Source organism: Hemiscyllium ocellatum, unplaced genomic scaffold, assembly GCF_020745735.1.
Source record: "Hemiscyllium ocellatum isolate sHemOce1 unplaced genomic scaffold, sHemOce1.pat.X.cur. scaffold_342_pat_ctg1, whole genome shotgun sequence".
In the NCBI taxonomy this organism is placed as follows: Eukaryota; Metazoa; Chordata; class Chondrichthyes; order Orectolobiformes; family Hemiscylliidae; genus Hemiscyllium; species Hemiscyllium ocellatum.
The window spans coordinates 10,636-26,762 of NW_026868418.1; the positions used below are offsets into that span (position 1 = coordinate 10,636).

The window sequence follows — 16,127 nt, forward strand, 5'->3', positions numbered from 1 at the left end:
TTAGGATGGACAAAATTAAAATTCCCAGAACACCAGGTTATAGTCCAACAGGTTTATTTGGAAGCACTAGCGCTGCTGCTGCTGCATCAGGTGGTCGTGTGTTTTTAACTTTGTCCCTCACTCTTGTAACTTATGCAGAGCAACAAAAACCAGGAAGCAGTGCGCATGCTCCAGCCAACAATGGTCACAAGATGATTGATGTCAGCGGTGGACCAATGGAAGTACAGGGGCGGGGCTGGAGGACCTGGCGAGGCGGTTGGCCCTCCGACCAATCAGAGTGAATGAGAGGCGGGACTTGATTATACCACGTGATCATCCTCGCGGACAGCGCGGCTGTGCGGGCGGAGAGCTGTCGGTAAGGAAAGTAATAAACAGCAGGAAACGTTGACGGTCTAGGCTGAGAGGTTTTGCGAACATTTGGTGCACATCGGAAAAGACAAATTTGAAATTTACAGTCTCGTTTTTGCAGTAAACCGGAAAATGCCTCATTTCGCGATTGACTCGAGTCAGTGCCGCCATCTTTATTCGGGGCAACGAATCACTGGACACGTGCAGCCGCCATCTTTGTAGGGGGCAAAGTTCAGAGGGGAGTATGTGCAGCTCTCCCTGATAGAGAGTCATAGGGCAGGATTTACACAGAGCACATTCACACCCAGGGAAATGGATTTTTTTTTCTCTGGATTTGTTTCGTCATTCGTTTAAATGATTTGGATGTGAATAGAGGCGGTACCGTTAGTAAGATTGCTGGTGACACCAAAATTGTTGGTATTGTGGTCAGTGATAAAGGTTGTCTCAGAATACAATGGGATATTGATCAGATGGGCCAATGGGCTGGGGAATGGCAGATAGGGTTTAATTTAGATAAATGTGAGGTGCTGCATTTTAGAAAAGCAAATCCGAGCAGGACTCACACACTGAATTGTAAGGTCTTGGAGAGTCTTGCTGAACAAAGAGACCTTGGAATGCAGGTTCACAGTTCCTTGAAAGTAGAGTCACAGGTCGATAAGACAGTGAAGAAGAAATTTGGTATGCTTCCCTTTGTTGGTCAGAGCGTTGAGTACAGGAGCTGGACAGGACATTGGTTAGGCCACTTTTGGAATATTGTGTGCAATTCTGGTCTCCCTATTATCAGAAGGAGGCACTGAAACTTGAAAGGTTTGAGAATTGATTTTCAAGGATGTTGCCAGGGTTGGAGGATTTGAGTTGCAGGGAGAGGCATAATAGGGACTGGGGCCATTTTCCCTGGAGTGTCATAGGCTGAGGTGTAATTTTGAAGAGATTTATATAATCGTGAGGGGCATGGATAGCGTAAATAGACAAGGTGTTTACCCTGGGGTGGTGGAGCCCAGAACTAGAGGATATAGGTTAAGGGTGAGAGGGGAAAATTCAACAGGGACCTAAAGGGCAACAAAAATTGTAACATTTCAAAGGCAGTTGAATAGGAAGGGTTCAGAGGGATGCCGGCCAAGTGCTGGCAAATGGGAATAGATTAGGTTCGAATATTTGGTTGGCATAGATGGGTTGTACTGAAGAGTCTGTTTCGGTGCTAGACATCTCTGACTGTGGGATCATAAAACTGCTCCGATTCGCCTCTGAGCACCTTGATGTCCACTTGTTCACTATCTAGCTTCCTCAGTCTCTGAGTGTATTTTTGCTCTGTTTAGTATTTTACTATTATGTTCACAGACCTTTCAGTAAATGAATTGTCCACTGCTGCCTGGCTCCTCACCATATTACAGAGGAGGTAGTACTGGATGTGTTGAATCATATTGAGGTGGATAAATCCCTGGGACCTGTTAAGGTGTATCCCAGACATTTGTGGAAAGCTAGGAATGTGATAGCAGTGCCCCTCCCTGAGATGTTTATATTGTCATTGGTGACAGGTGAGGTGCTGGAAGGCATGTGCCATTATTTAAAAAGGTGGTAAGGAAAGGCCAGGGAACAAGAGAACAGTGAGCCTGAAGTCAGTGGCAGGCAAGTTGTTGGAATGGATTCTGAGGGACAGGATTTACATGTATTTGGAAAGACGAGGAATGGTTAGGGATAGATAGCATGGCTTTGTGTGTGGGAAATTCTCTCTCTAACTTGATTGAGTTTTTTTTTGAAGATGTGACAAAGATGATTGATGAAGGCAGATTGTGAATGTTGTCTATATGGACACTGAACGATGTTCCACAAAGCAGACTGGTTAGCAAGGTTAGATAACATGAAATGTTGAGAGAACTAGCCATTTGGATACAAAACTGGCTTGAAGGTAGGAGGCAGAGGGTGGTGCAGAGGGTTGATTTGTGGACTGGAGGCCTGTGAGCAGCAGCGTGTTGCAGGAATGGATATTGGGTCCTTAAATAATTGACTTGGATGTGAATATGAGATATGGTCAGTAGGTTTACAGAAGACACCAAAATTGGAGGTGTAGTGGACAATGAAGAAGGTTAGTTCAGAATACAACAGGATCTTGACCAGATGGGCCATTGGGGCGAGGAATGGCAGACTGGGTTCAATTTAGACAAATGTAAGCTGTTGGATTTTGGAAAGGCAAATCAGGGCAGGACTTATACACTTAATGGTAAAGTCCTTGGGAATGTTGCTGAACATAGAGACCATGGAGAGCAGGTTCATTGTTTCTTGAAAGTACAGTCATAGATAGGCAGACTAGTGAAGGTGGGGTTTGGTATGCTTATATTTATTGGTCAATGCATTGAGTACAGAAGCTGGGATGTCAAATTGTGGCTGGACAGGACATTGATTAAGCCATTTCAGGAATTATGTTTTAAGTTCGAAATCCCCTGTTCTGGGAAGGATGTTGTGAATCTTGAAAGAGTTCAGACAAGATTTACAAAGACTTTGCTAGGATTGGAGGATTTGGGCTACAGGGAGAGGCTGAATAGGCCAGGGTTAATTTCCCTGGAGAGTCAAAGACTGAGAGGTGACTTCATGGGGATTTATAAAATCATGAGGGGCATGGATACGGTGAACAGCCACGGTGTTTTCCCCCCAGTTAGGTGGGTTCAAAACAATTGCATGGGCTTAAGTTGAGAGGGCAAAGATTTAAAACGGATCTAAGGGGCAACGTTTTCAAACTGTGTGTGGTGTGTGTGTGGATTGAGCTGCCAGATGAAGTAGTGGAGGCTGATACAATTACAACATTTGAAAGGCATCCGATTGGGTACATGGATAGGAAGGGTTTCAAGTGATACAGACCAATCGCTGGCAAATGGGGCTCCAGTTGTTGAGGATTCCTGGTTGGCATGGACAAATTGGACCAAAGGTCTGTTTCTGTGCTGTACATCTCTATGACACTAATAAATGAAAATAAGATGTGTTCCTCTTTTGTGGAGAGCTAGCAGAAGCACAGATAATTGTTCTTGGAGCTGAGAAGGTTAAGCAGTGATTTTGATCAGCTGCAAATTTGTTTCTAAGATATTTAATTTTCAGAGAGAGGGGAATTGTTAACAATGTCACAATTTTAGTAACTATTTTCAGGTAATTGGCAAATAATAAGTGAATATGTGAACATTATGTTCTTCAGTAAGTTCTGAGCATCTGGAATAGTCTGAACGGCAGCTGGACAGACTCAGCAATTATTCATAAACAGATTTGGAATTTTACTTTTTAAGGGAAGATTTGGGGTGCTATGGGCAAATGGGAAGGGAATTGGGACAGATTTGCAGCATCTCAGAGGGAGAGAGTACAGCCCCAATGGGCTGAATAGCCCCCAGCCCCTGTGCTCTGTGATACTGTCCCATTCACTGTGAATGATGAAGCTCATCCCAGAGCAGAGAGAGGGAGGATCCCACCAATCATCCGGGGCCCATTGTGAGGTGAGTGATGTCAGCGCAGGCCAATAGGGCCAGAGGGCAGTACTGGAGGACCAGGTCGTACGAGTTTGTCCTCCAACCAATCGGAGTGAATGAGGGCATCCTCAAGGTTGGAACTAAAGAAAGGCACATATCGCAGAGATTTGAGAAACTGGAGGACTTGAGATAGGGAGCGTTCTGTGGCTAGTGAGGAATTATATAAATAAGGAAGAGTTGTGAGGATGGTTTAGGTGACATTGATCAGGCGAGTTGAGGATGGAGGAATTTAGGGATCGTGAGGATTAGAGTCATAATGTTATACAGCAAGGAAACAGGCCCTGTGGTCCAACCAGTCCATGCCGACCATAATTCCAAACTGAACTAATTGTACCTGCCTCCGCTTGGACCACATCCATCCAAATATTTCCTATTTATGTACTTATCTGAATGTCTTTTCAATATTGTAATTGTATTCACAGCTACCACTTCCTCTGGAAGTTCATTCCACACGTGTATCTTTTTTATTAAAACCTTCATGTATTTTCTCAAATCTTTCTCATTTCTTCTCAAAATGAATGCACCCGAGTTTTGAATCCCCTCTCCCCCGGCTATTCACCCTGTCTACACTCTTTCTAATTTTATAAACCTCGAATAAGCTCACGCCTCAACCTCGTGCACGCCAGTGAAAAAATTCCCAGCCTATCCAGCCTCTCCTTAGAACACAATCCCTCCATTCATGGCAACATGCTGGTAAATCTCTTCTGAACCTGCTCCAATTTAATAATCTCCTTCCTATAACACCACAACCAGAACTGGACAGAGTATTCCAGAAGAGGCCTCCCCAACATCTTGTACATCCCCAACATAACGTCCCAACTCCTGTACTCCAAGGTCTGAACAATAAAGGTAAGTGTGCTTAGCACCTTATTAACCACCCTGTCTACATGTCACACAAACTTCAAAGACGTGAAGCCCTCGGACTCTCTGTTCCCATATCACTACTCAAGGCCCTACTTTTATTGAGAGTAAGTCCTGCCCTCGTCTGTTTTGTCAGGTTGTTATATTTTGCATTTATTCCAATCCAAAAAAATTGAGTATAAAGGCAGTAGGGGTATAATTAAGAGGGAAATCAGGAGGCAAAAAAGGGACGTGAGATAGCTTTGGCGAATAGGTTTAAGAATAATCCGAAGGGCTTCTATAAATACATGAAGAAAAAAAGGCTAACTAGGGAGAAAATAGAGACCCTCCAAGATCAGCAAGACAGCCATTGTGTGGAGCTGCAGGCGATGGGCGAGATAGGAAACCAGTGTTTTGCATCAGTGTTTACTGTGAAGAATTACATGGGAGATATAGAATGTGGGGAAATAAATGGTGACATCTTGAAAAATGTCCATATTACAGAGGAGGAGGAGATGTTGGATGAGTGGCTAAGGAGCTGGTGCAGGGGAAAAGGATTCACATTTTTTTTGGATCATTGTGATCTCCTCTGGAGTAGAGTTGACCTGCATAAGAAGGATGGATTGTACCTGAATTGGAAGGTGTTAACATCCAGACAGGGAGATATTAGTGATACTCGGGAGGCATTAAACCAGTGAGGGAGTGGGTGTAAACCCAATAAGATAGTGAGGAAAGAGTATGTCTGAGACTGGTACAGTTCAGAAGTCAAATAGTCAAGGCAGGCAAGGGCAAGGCACAGAATGAAGTCGGACTGAGCAGTTGCACTGCATTTACTTCAATAGAAGAGGCCTGACAGGGAAGGCAGATGAGCTCAGGGTATGGTTTTGAACATGGCACTGGGATATTATAGCAACTACAGAGGTATCACTCAGGGATGGATAGGACTGGCAGCTTAATGTTCCAGGGTATAGATGCTATAGGAAGAATAGAAAGGGGGACAAGAGAGGAGGGGGAGTAGCATTTTTGATTCAGGATAGCATTATGTTTTTGCTTAGGGAAGATATTGCTGGGAGTACGCCCATTGAAGTTAGTTCGTTGGAACTGGGAAATAAGAAAGGGATGACCACCTTATTGGGGTATTCTGCATGGATTTTGTCTGGGTTCTCTGGTTTCCTCCCACAGTCCAAAGATGTGCAGGATAGGTTGGATTATCCAGGCTGAATTGTCCACAGTGTTCAGGGATGTGCAGGTTGGGTGGATTGTCCAGGCTGAATTGTCCGTAATGTTCAGGCATGTGTAGGTTGTGTGGCCCTCGGAAATGCAATGTTACTGGGGGAGGTGAGGAGGCTCTCAGGGTCAGTATCAGTGTGATGGGCTGAATGACCTGCTTCCACACTGTTGGGATTCTCTGATAATTCTACTAGTTTTAAAATAGTTACAGAAAATAATAGACCAGATATACATGTTAAGGTTCTGAATTGGACAAAGGCTGATTTTGATGGCACGAGGCAAGAACTTTCACCTGGCCCCTCCAGCCTGCTCTACCATTCAATAAGATCAGGGCTGATCTTTTCATGGCCTCAGCTCCACGTTCCCGATCTCCCACCATAACCCTTAATTCCTTTCCTGTTCACAAATCTACATTTTGCCTGAAAGGCATTCAAATGCTGCAGTCAGCAGGGAATGCCACAGATTCACAACCCTTTAGCTGAAGAAGCTCCTCCTGATCTCAGTCCTAAATCTGCTCCCCTTATTTTGAGGCTCTGGAGTTGGACCCGTCCCCATTGGAAATAGCCTCCCTGCTTCTGTCTTATCTCCTCCCCTCATAATTTTATTTGTTTCCTATCCAACGTCCCATTCTTCTAAATTACAATGAGTATAGAACATGTTTTCTCAATCTCTCCACATACACCAACCCTCTCAACTCCCAACTCAAACTAGTGACCCTCCTCTGCACTCCCTCTAGTGCCAGTACATCCTTGCTAATGTAAGGGGATCAAACCTGTACACAGTACTCCAGGTGTGGCCTCCCCAGCCCCCTGTACAGCTGCAGCATAACCATCCCTCTGGCAATGAAGGACAATATTCCCTTCACTGCCTTAATTACCTGCTGTACCTGCAAACCAGCTTCCTGTGATTCATGCACAAGGACACCCAGCTCCCTCTGCACAGCAGCCTGCTGCAATATTTCACCATTTCATCATCCAGTTTGCTGTTAGTCCGACCCAAATGGATGACCTCACGTTTCCCAACATTGAACTCCATCTGCCAGATCCTTACCCACTCACTTAATTGATCTGTATCCCTGTGCAGACTTACAATGGACTCTGCAGACATTGCTTTACTCGTCTTTGTATCAAATGTGAACTCTGACACCGTACACTTGGTCCTCAATTCCAAAACATTTGTGTAAATTGCAAACAGTTGTAGTGTCAACACTAATCCAAACACCCGTTTATCCCCATTATTTATTATGTTGGTGAACCGATCCTGTATCAATGATAATTACCCATAATGCTGTGCATCTTTACCTTATACAGCAGCCTTTTGTGTGGCAACGTATCGAATACCTTCTGGAAATCCAGGTACACCACATCCACCGGTTCCCCCTTGTCCAACGCGCTCAAATAATTCCAGTAAATCCATTAAAAGTGACCTGCCTTTCATGAATCCATGCTGTGTCTGCGAAATGAGACAATTTCTACCCAGATATCTCACCACTACTTCCTTGAGAGATTCAAGCATTTTCTCCACTGCAGAAGTTAAGCTAACAGGTCCTTTTTGAAAAATAGTGGCACCAATTTGCAGCTTCCAGTCTGTCAAAACCATCCCAGAATCCAACAAATTTTAGTGAATTATCACGAGTTTGTTATTCTTCCCCCCCATCTACTTTAGTCCCTCGAATGCATTCCATCAGGGCCAGGAGACCCAGCTACCTTGAGGCTGTTATCTTTCCCAACATTGCCTCTTTACTGGGAATGATTGTTTCTCTGTCCTCATCTGCTATTGCCTCCACAGGCCTGCAACAATGAGAGTATATAGACAGTATGTTCCTGTTAAGGCCAAGGCTGGTAGGTGTAGGGAATGCTGCCTGTCGAAAGAAATTGAGGGCCTGGTCAGGAAAATGAAGGAGGCATTTGGCAGGTACAGAGAGCTGTGTTTGTGAGAATCCCTAGAGGAGTATAGGGGCAGTAGGAGTATACTCGAGGTAAACCAGGAGGGCAAAAAGGGGATATGAGATAGCTTTCGGAAATAGGTTTAAGGAGAATCCAAAGTGATTGTACAAACACACTAAGGACAAACGAGTAACCAGGCAGAGAATAGGTACCCGCAAAAATCAAGGCTGTCTGTGGAACCGCAGGAGGTGAGAGAGGTTCTGTATGAGTGGAGAGGTTTTACAAACACAATGTGCGCATCGGAAAACACATATTTTGTAACATCCCAGTCTCGTGTTTTCAGTAAATGGGGAATTGCCTCAGTGTGGCTGCAGGTATGTGTACGCGTCACCATCTTTATTCGGGGCAAGAATTCACTGGATACATGCGGAACTGCCAGCTTTGTAGGGGGCAAGGTGCAGCCAGGCGCATGTGCAGCCTTTCTGTGGTACAGAGTCATTGGGCAGGATTTACAGAGCACATTCAAACTCAGAGAAATGGATGTTTATTTCTGGATTTGTTTTGTCATTCATTTAAATGATTTGGTATCGTAAATGAGTTTGCAGGTCATACAAAATTGGAGATATTGTGGATAATGAAGAAGGTTACCTCAGATTACAATGAGATATTGATCAGATGGGGTTTAATTTAGATAAATGTGAGGTGCTGCATTTTGGAAAAGCAAATCAGTGCAGGACTTATACACTGAATGGCCAGGCCCTGGAGACGTTTGCGGAACAAAGAGACCTTGGACTGCAGGTTCATAGTTTCTTGCAAGTCAAGTTGCAGGCAGATAGGATGGTGAAGAAGGTGTTCAGTTTATATTCCTTTATTGGTTCGAGCATTGAGTACAGGATGTGGGAGGTCATGTTGCTGTACAGGGCATTCGTTAGGCCACGTTTGGAATATTGTGTGCAGTTCTGGCCTGCCTCCTATCAGAAGGGTGCTGTGAAACTTGAAAGGTTTCAAAAAAGACTTCCAAGAATGTTGTTAGTGTTGGAGGATTTGAGGTTGGAGGGTGGGGCTGTTTTCCCTGGAGTGCCATAGGCTGAGCTGTGATGTTATGGAGGTTTATACAATCATGAGGGGCATGAATAGAGTAAATGAACAAGGTGTTTTCCTTGGAGTGATGGTGTCCAGAAGTAGAGGGCATTGCTTTAGGGTGAACAAATAAAATTTCAAAGGGGCCTCGAGGACAACTCTTTCATGCAGTGCGTGGAATGAGCTGCCAGAGGAAGTGGTGGAGGCTAGTACAAATAAACATGTTAAAGGCATCTAAATAGACACATGATATGATTAGGAAGCGTTTATAGGGATGTGGGCCAAGTGCTGGCAAATGGGAATGGATTAGGTTCGGATACCTGGTTGGCATGGATGAGTTACACCGAAGGGTCTGTGTCGGTGCTATACATCTCTGACTGTGGGATCATAACAGCTTATACTGCTCTGCTCCATCTCTGGGCTCCCTCATGACCACTTTGTCAATATCTAGCTTCCTCAGTCTCGAACAATGGGTGTATTTTGGTCTGTTTAGTATTTTCCTATTACTTTTACAGACATTTCTGTAAGTTAATTTTTCACTGCCGCCCAGCCCCTGACCGTGTGCTGCTTATTATTTTTTTTCTGGAAAATCTTTGACAGTCAAGAATTCTTTTTTCCAATGAGCAAGTGTATTTTCCTTACATTTCTGACTATAAATTCTGCACTATTTTCATTCCCTGTAATCCGTTTTGCACTCCCTGAAACATCAACTGTGTTTCTCCTTCCACAGATCCCAGTGATTAATGCCAAAGCCCTGTTGCCTGGGGAGAGGGTGATGTTTGACTTTCTTGTACAGCTGCAGTTTGTGTGGTGAAGGTGTTCCCACAATGTGGTTGGGTAAGAGACATTACAGATTATTCATTACAGCAACAGTGATGATTTGAAGATAATGTCCAAATCAAGAACAGTTTGTAGTTTCATTATCATGCTTATAATTTGACAAAAATGTTATTGGGAACTTTAGACATAAGGCCAGAGAAGGATGATATTAGGTCAGCTGACCAAAAGCATTGCCAAAAAGCAGGTTTTGAGGAATGTCTTAAAGGGAGAAAGCAGACCTGTGGCTGCGGATTTCAGACCTTGTTGCTTTGGCAACTGTAAAAGCAGCCACACAGGTGAGGTAATGAATTAACAGATCATTGTGAATCTCTCGAACAGAATGGGTTGTCGAGGTCTCAAAGGGTGTGAGATACAGCGAGCTAGGGATGGTCACAACCAAAAATTACATCAAGGGTGGGAATTTTAAATTGAGGGATGTGGGCCGGATGCTGGCAGGTGAGACTAGATCAGGTTGGGATATCTGGTCGGCGTGGACGGGTTGGATTGAAGGGTCTGTTTCCATGCTGTACATCTCTGTGGCTCTCTGTTGTTGGTTATGAATAGGAGCCTTTTGATGGATCAACAAGCTTTGGTATGAGGGAGTACTTGGGCAGCAGAGATTTAGGTTTTCTTGAGATTACAGGGAGGTTGAATGTGGGAAGCTGGTCAGGAGTGTGTTTGGATAATGGAGTCTGGAGATAACACAAGGGGGATGAGAGTATATGAGCTGAGACAAGAGTAGAATCAGCTAGAAATAGTGGTGTTGGAGTGGGACTGGGCTGTCCCCCTCACCTCACCTCTGGGATTCAGCTGGTTGTCAGGTTGTGAATCAGGCGGTAACACAATCGGGAGCTGAGTGGCCCTGGTGGAGCCTAAAATGAGTGTCACTCAGCTGGCTGTTGCTGAGCAGCTGCTGCTTGGTAGCCCTGTTGATGACATCTTCCATCACTTGACTGCTGATCGAGTGTGGACTGAGGGGTGGAAATTGGCTGGGTTGGATTGCCCTGTGTTTTTGTGTTGAACATGCCAGGGCAATGTTCCACATTGTCGGGTAGATGCCAGTGCTGGAGCGGTACGTGGCTTGGTGGGTGGCAAGTTCTGGAGCACAAGCCATCAGTATTATTGCCAGGATATTGGCAGGGCCCGTAGCCTTTGCACTACTTAACCATTTCTATTCAGTTTGAATAACATCAAGAATTGGCTTAAAACTCACATCTGTGATGTTAGAAACCACTGGAGAAGGCTGAGATGGTTCATCCCACTTTGCACTTCTGGCTGCAGATTGCTGCAAATGCTGTTATCTTATCTGGTCCTTGTACTGCTGGAGGAGCCTCACATATAAGGGTGGGGATATCAGTGATGCTTCCTCCAATGAGTTGTGAACGGTGATGGACAATTAAACAACTGGGTGTGGCAGAACTGCAGAGTTCTGATCTGATCTATTGGTTGTGGGATCACTTAGCTCTGTTGCTTGGTGCTGATGCTGTTTGAAATGCAGATGGTCCTGTTTAGTAGCTTCACCAGGTTGGCCCGTCATTTTTAGGTATGCCTGGTGCTGCTCATGGCATGCCCTCCTTTCCTGTTCATTGTGATGGGTGAGTGCGGGATGTACAAACCCATGAGATTACAGATTGTGCTGGAGTACAGTTCTGCTGCTGTTGATGTCCCACAGTACATCAGAGAGATCCAATTTGAGATCCTACATCTCTTCAAACTCTGTCCCATTTAGAACGGTGATAGTGTCACTCAACACAATGGAAGTTTTTCTTAACTTTAAGCCAAGACTTGTGTCTCCAAAAGGAATGTGTGATGGTCGCTCTTACATCTGTCCATGACAGTATCGGTATCTGCAGCTGGTCAATTCATAACAATGAGATAAAGTATGTTTTTCCCTCTTGGTTCCCTCACCACCCACTGCAGACTCAGTTGAACAGCTGTGTCCTTTAGGACCTGACCAGCTCAGTCAGTAATTCTGTTGCAGAGCTAGTCTCGATTGTGGACATTGAAATCCTGTACCCAGAGTACGTTTGACACCATTTTACTTCCTCAGTGCTGCCTCCAAATGTTGTTCAATATGAAGGAGAAGTGATTCATCAGCCAAGGGAGGATGGTACGTGGTAATCAGCAGGAGCCATGAGATTTCCTGGTGTCCGGAGTCAATGCTGAGTACTCCCAGGGCAAATCCTCCCTGTCTGTGCCACCACCTCTGCCTGGTCTGTCCTGCTGGTGGGACAGGACATATCCAGAGATTTCAGGAGAAAGTGAAGACTGCAGATGCTGGAGATCAGAGTCGAGAGTGTGGTGCTGGAAAAGCACAGCAGGTCAGACTGATGAAGGGCTTAGGCTCAAAACATCAATTCTCCTTCTCCTCGGATGCTGCCTGACCTGTTGTGCTTTCCATCACAACACTCTCAATATCTTGGGATGGTGATGGTGGTATCTGGTCATTGTCTGTAAGGGTTGATTTCACGAGTATGAGTATGTCAGGCTGTTCCTTGATTGGTCTGTGAGACAGCTCTGCACATTTTGGCACCAAACTCCATATGTTAGTCTGGAGGACATTGCACCATCGAGACGGCTGATTCTGTGGTTGTATTTTCTGGTGCCCTGTTAGATGCCGAGTGGTCCATCTAGTTTCATTCCTTTGTTGAGACTTTGCAGTGATTAATACAGTGAGTAGCTTGCTGGGCCACTGTCGGGTTGGCAGGATTTTTTTCGCCATTGACAATCGTTCCATGGAGATTAGGAGATTCCTAATTCCGGTTATTTTTTTCTTGAATTCAGATTCCGCCATCTGCCAAGTTGGGATTCGAACTAGGACTTCAGTCGTTTGTTTTAATATTTTGAATAAAAGTTAAATACATTAGGTTTGTTCACTCACTTTAAACATCACTTACCCAGGTTTTGTTTCTTTGTGAAACACTGTCCATCATCCTGTCTCCTCCATCCTTCCCTCCAACAAGAGTTTGGAGCACATGGAGTTTGTCTGTCAGTAAGACTGAGATAATCTGATCTGCAGCCCCTCACCCTAATCTCATTAAACCATAGACTTTCCAACTCTTTTTTTTCCTCCTCCTCCTCATCAGTCCCCCTCACCGATTCACAGATATTGTTCCTTGTTCAGTCTTTTCTGATTATGTCCTTCTCTCCCAAAATCCTGCTCCATTTCCACTCTCCCTTTCCTTTTTGAATTCCTTGCATTTGGTGTCCCTCCTGGATCTATCCTTGGTCCCTTCTGTATCTCACGTACACACAGCCAGGAGGTGCCATTGTGCAAAAGCACCATGTTGGGTTTCACATGTACACTGACGATGCGCTGCTCTCCCTCCCCGTCATCCCTCTCCATTACTCCACTGTTACTCAGTTATCAAACTGCTTACCACATTCCCACTACTCGATTAGGTGCAGTTTCCTCCAATGAAGCATTGTAATGGTTAAACCTGTTGCGTGACAAATTTCTTTCCCTGACTGCTGAGCCTCTCCCTCTCGCTGGGAACTACACTCTTTACAGCATTGCAGTTATATCTGACGCGAAGCTGACCTTCTGATCAGACATCTACACAATCCCAAACACCAGGAATTCCAATCTCTTGAACGTTGCTTGTCTACTCCTCACCCCAGCTCCATTGCTACTGAAGCCCCTTACCCGTGTCTGTGTTGCCTTAAACTTGATGAATCCGAAACAGAACCCTTGATTCTGTGACTGACTCAGAATCTGGTTTCAGACTCCCCTCTCAGTACTTACCCTCAGACACATCAGTATTTATTCTGTCAAACCCCTTAAGAATCTGGTGGTGTGGTCTGATTGTAGCTGGTGGAAATGGCAGGGGATGATGTGTTGTATCTGGGTGGAAGGTAAGGACTTTGGGGGCGGGGGGGGCAGTGGTTCTATCCTTGTTGCAGTTGGAGGTGTGGGTTTCAAAGGCAGAGGTGCGTGAAGTGGAGGAGATAAAGTGGATGGTATTGACCACATGGGAGGGGAAATTGCAGTCCTTGAAATATGGGCCATTTGGTATGTTCTGGCCTCGCTGGAACACTGCAGTAAACATGAGACAGAGATGTTGGCCAGGGAACAGGCTTATGTGTTAAAGTGACAGGCAGCTGGAAGCTCAGGGTCTGTTTTTGCAGCAGAACGTAGATCATCAGTCGCCATTTCCACCACCTCCACTGAGACGCTGCCACACACAGGTTCCTGTCCCCTCCATTAACAGCTATGCACCCTCCCAGTCAGATTGTAATCCACTCCTTTTGTCTTTCCAAATGTTCCAGTCTCTCTCTGGGTTCTGTCCCTGCCTATTATTTACTCTCTAACCCCTATCTCCTGCAGTACAAAGATCTGCAGGTTAGTTGAATTGGCCAAGCTAAATTTCCCATAATGCTCAGGGATGTGTAGGTGAGGTGCATTAGTCAGTAGAAATATACAGTAATAGGGTAGGGGAATGGGTCTGGGTGGGATACCATTCGGAGGGTAGACTTTTGGGGCCGAATGGCCTGTTTCCACACTGCCAGGATTCTAATGTTCCCAGCTCCCATCGGTTCTGAGGAAGGGCCACTGGACAGATTCCTGTTCCCAGATGCTGCCAGACCTGCTGAGCTTTCCCAGCACCTCCTGCTTGTTGTTCCTGATTGACACCATCCATCCACCTTCTGGGTTTGATTCAGGCAGGGGGAGGATCCCACCACTGACCTCACAATGGGGTCCAGCTGATTGATGGCAGCTTCGGACCAATAGGAAAAGGGGGTGGGACTGGTGGACCAAGTGATAAAGATGGTCATCCAAACAATGGGAGTGAATGAGGGGCGTGGCCAGTGGGATGACACGTCACCAGTAACTCCGCCTGTGCAGTGTCACGTGACTCGGCCGTTGGTGAATGTGGGGAACGCAAATAGGGAAGGGGAGAGTGGCCTCAGAGACAGAGGTAATGAGTCACTTCAGACTGGGAAGTTTTAATTACACTCTGTGCAGGTCGTTAGTCTGAATTAGAAACTCTTTCCCGCGTTTGCAGCAGATGGGAAAACGGCTACGGCCCTCAGGCGGTGAGAGGTCCTGGGATATGGCCGCCATCTTTATTGGGGGCAAGGTACAGTGAGGGGCATGGACATGTCCCCTTCCAAGGATGGGGGAGGGGGAGGGGGAGGGGGAAGGTTTGAAGAGAGGCATTTACACATCAAGCACATACCAAGAAAAAAATATGTATTTATATTCTTCCTGCACTGACTGTGAGTTTTGTTTTGTGAATTCATTTCATAGGATATTAAATCAGAATAATTGAAGTTCGGATCTCAAAGCAAGTTTTTACAGTCAACGGAGTCATCAGGATCTGAATATCATTGGCATTTAACTGTGGAAGGAGAAAGGTTTGTCAGTTCTGTTTGTGGGAAAATATCTCCAATATTTTTGTTAAGCAGAAAGATGTACAAATTCGTGGTTGGAACACCCTTTGGGTGTGTGCTCTGTTCTGGGCCCTGCAGCTGAGGAAGGAGATATTGGCCTGAGATGGAGCACAGATTTATCCAAATTACACCTCGTCCTTTTGTAAGAATCTGAGATTTAGACAATCACCCACTTCATGATGTTAACCTGTAAACTTGATATTTTCAATTACCTGCAAACTTCCCATTAAAACTCCTTTTAGACTCAAATTCCAGTACCTTTTCAGGTGGGATGTTCCATCTTCTGACAACTGTCTGTTCATTCAGAAACTGCTGAGGTCCATGTTGACTCTGGGGTTACAAAGGGCTGAAATGAAAGATGAGATGCTGTCCCTGAGCTCCCATTGAGATGCACTGGAACAGTACAGGAGGCTGAGGGCAGTGTAGATGTGAGCAGGCAATGACAATGACAGGGCTGCACTGTGAGGGCTGCTTGGCTCAATGAGAGTGTTCTGGAGTTGGGTGTAAACAGAGTGAGGGGAGATGGGGAGATGATGTCGTTTTAGTTCAGGCCGTTCAGAAATTCACATGGTCCCATTGGGAACAGCCAGTTTTTTAAGTGATACCTGCGGGGTATTTGTTAACAGTTTTTAATGTATTTTTCCTGAGGGCAGTTGAGAGTTAACCACATTGCTGTGGGTCTGGAGTCACATGTAGGCCAGACCAGGTGAGGATGACCGTTTCCTTCCCGACAGGACATGAGTGAACCAGTTGGGTTTTCTAACAATTGACAATAGTTTCATGGTCATCATTCGCCTTTTCATTCTCGATTGTATTGGATTCCGATGCTGCCATCAGCCATGTTGGGATTCTATCCCTAATCATCGGAACACTGTACATTTCAATCATCTGGCAGGAATACCATTAAGCCATTGCCTCCTTTTTTAGCAATATTAAAAGCAAGTTCCATCATTCTACGTGTACAATGTGAGATAAAATACTGCGGTGTCCATGTGTCGGCCTCTCCAAAAGGTCAATCAACAGA

At 45.2% G+C, this 16,127-nt stretch overlaps 1 long non-coding RNA gene across 1 annotated transcript; it reads left to right on the forward strand.

The window, feature by feature from the left end:
- The first annotated feature begins 230 nt into the window (after positions 1–230).
- On the forward strand, positions 231–15,062 carry LOC132813180 (uncharacterized). Its single transcript, XR_009643983.1, has 3 exons — positions 231–355; positions 9,621–9,727; positions 14,961–15,062. It is a non-coding gene; the product is annotated as an uncharacterized LOC132813180 (long non-coding RNA).
- Positions 15,063–16,127: the final 1,065 nt, after the last annotated feature.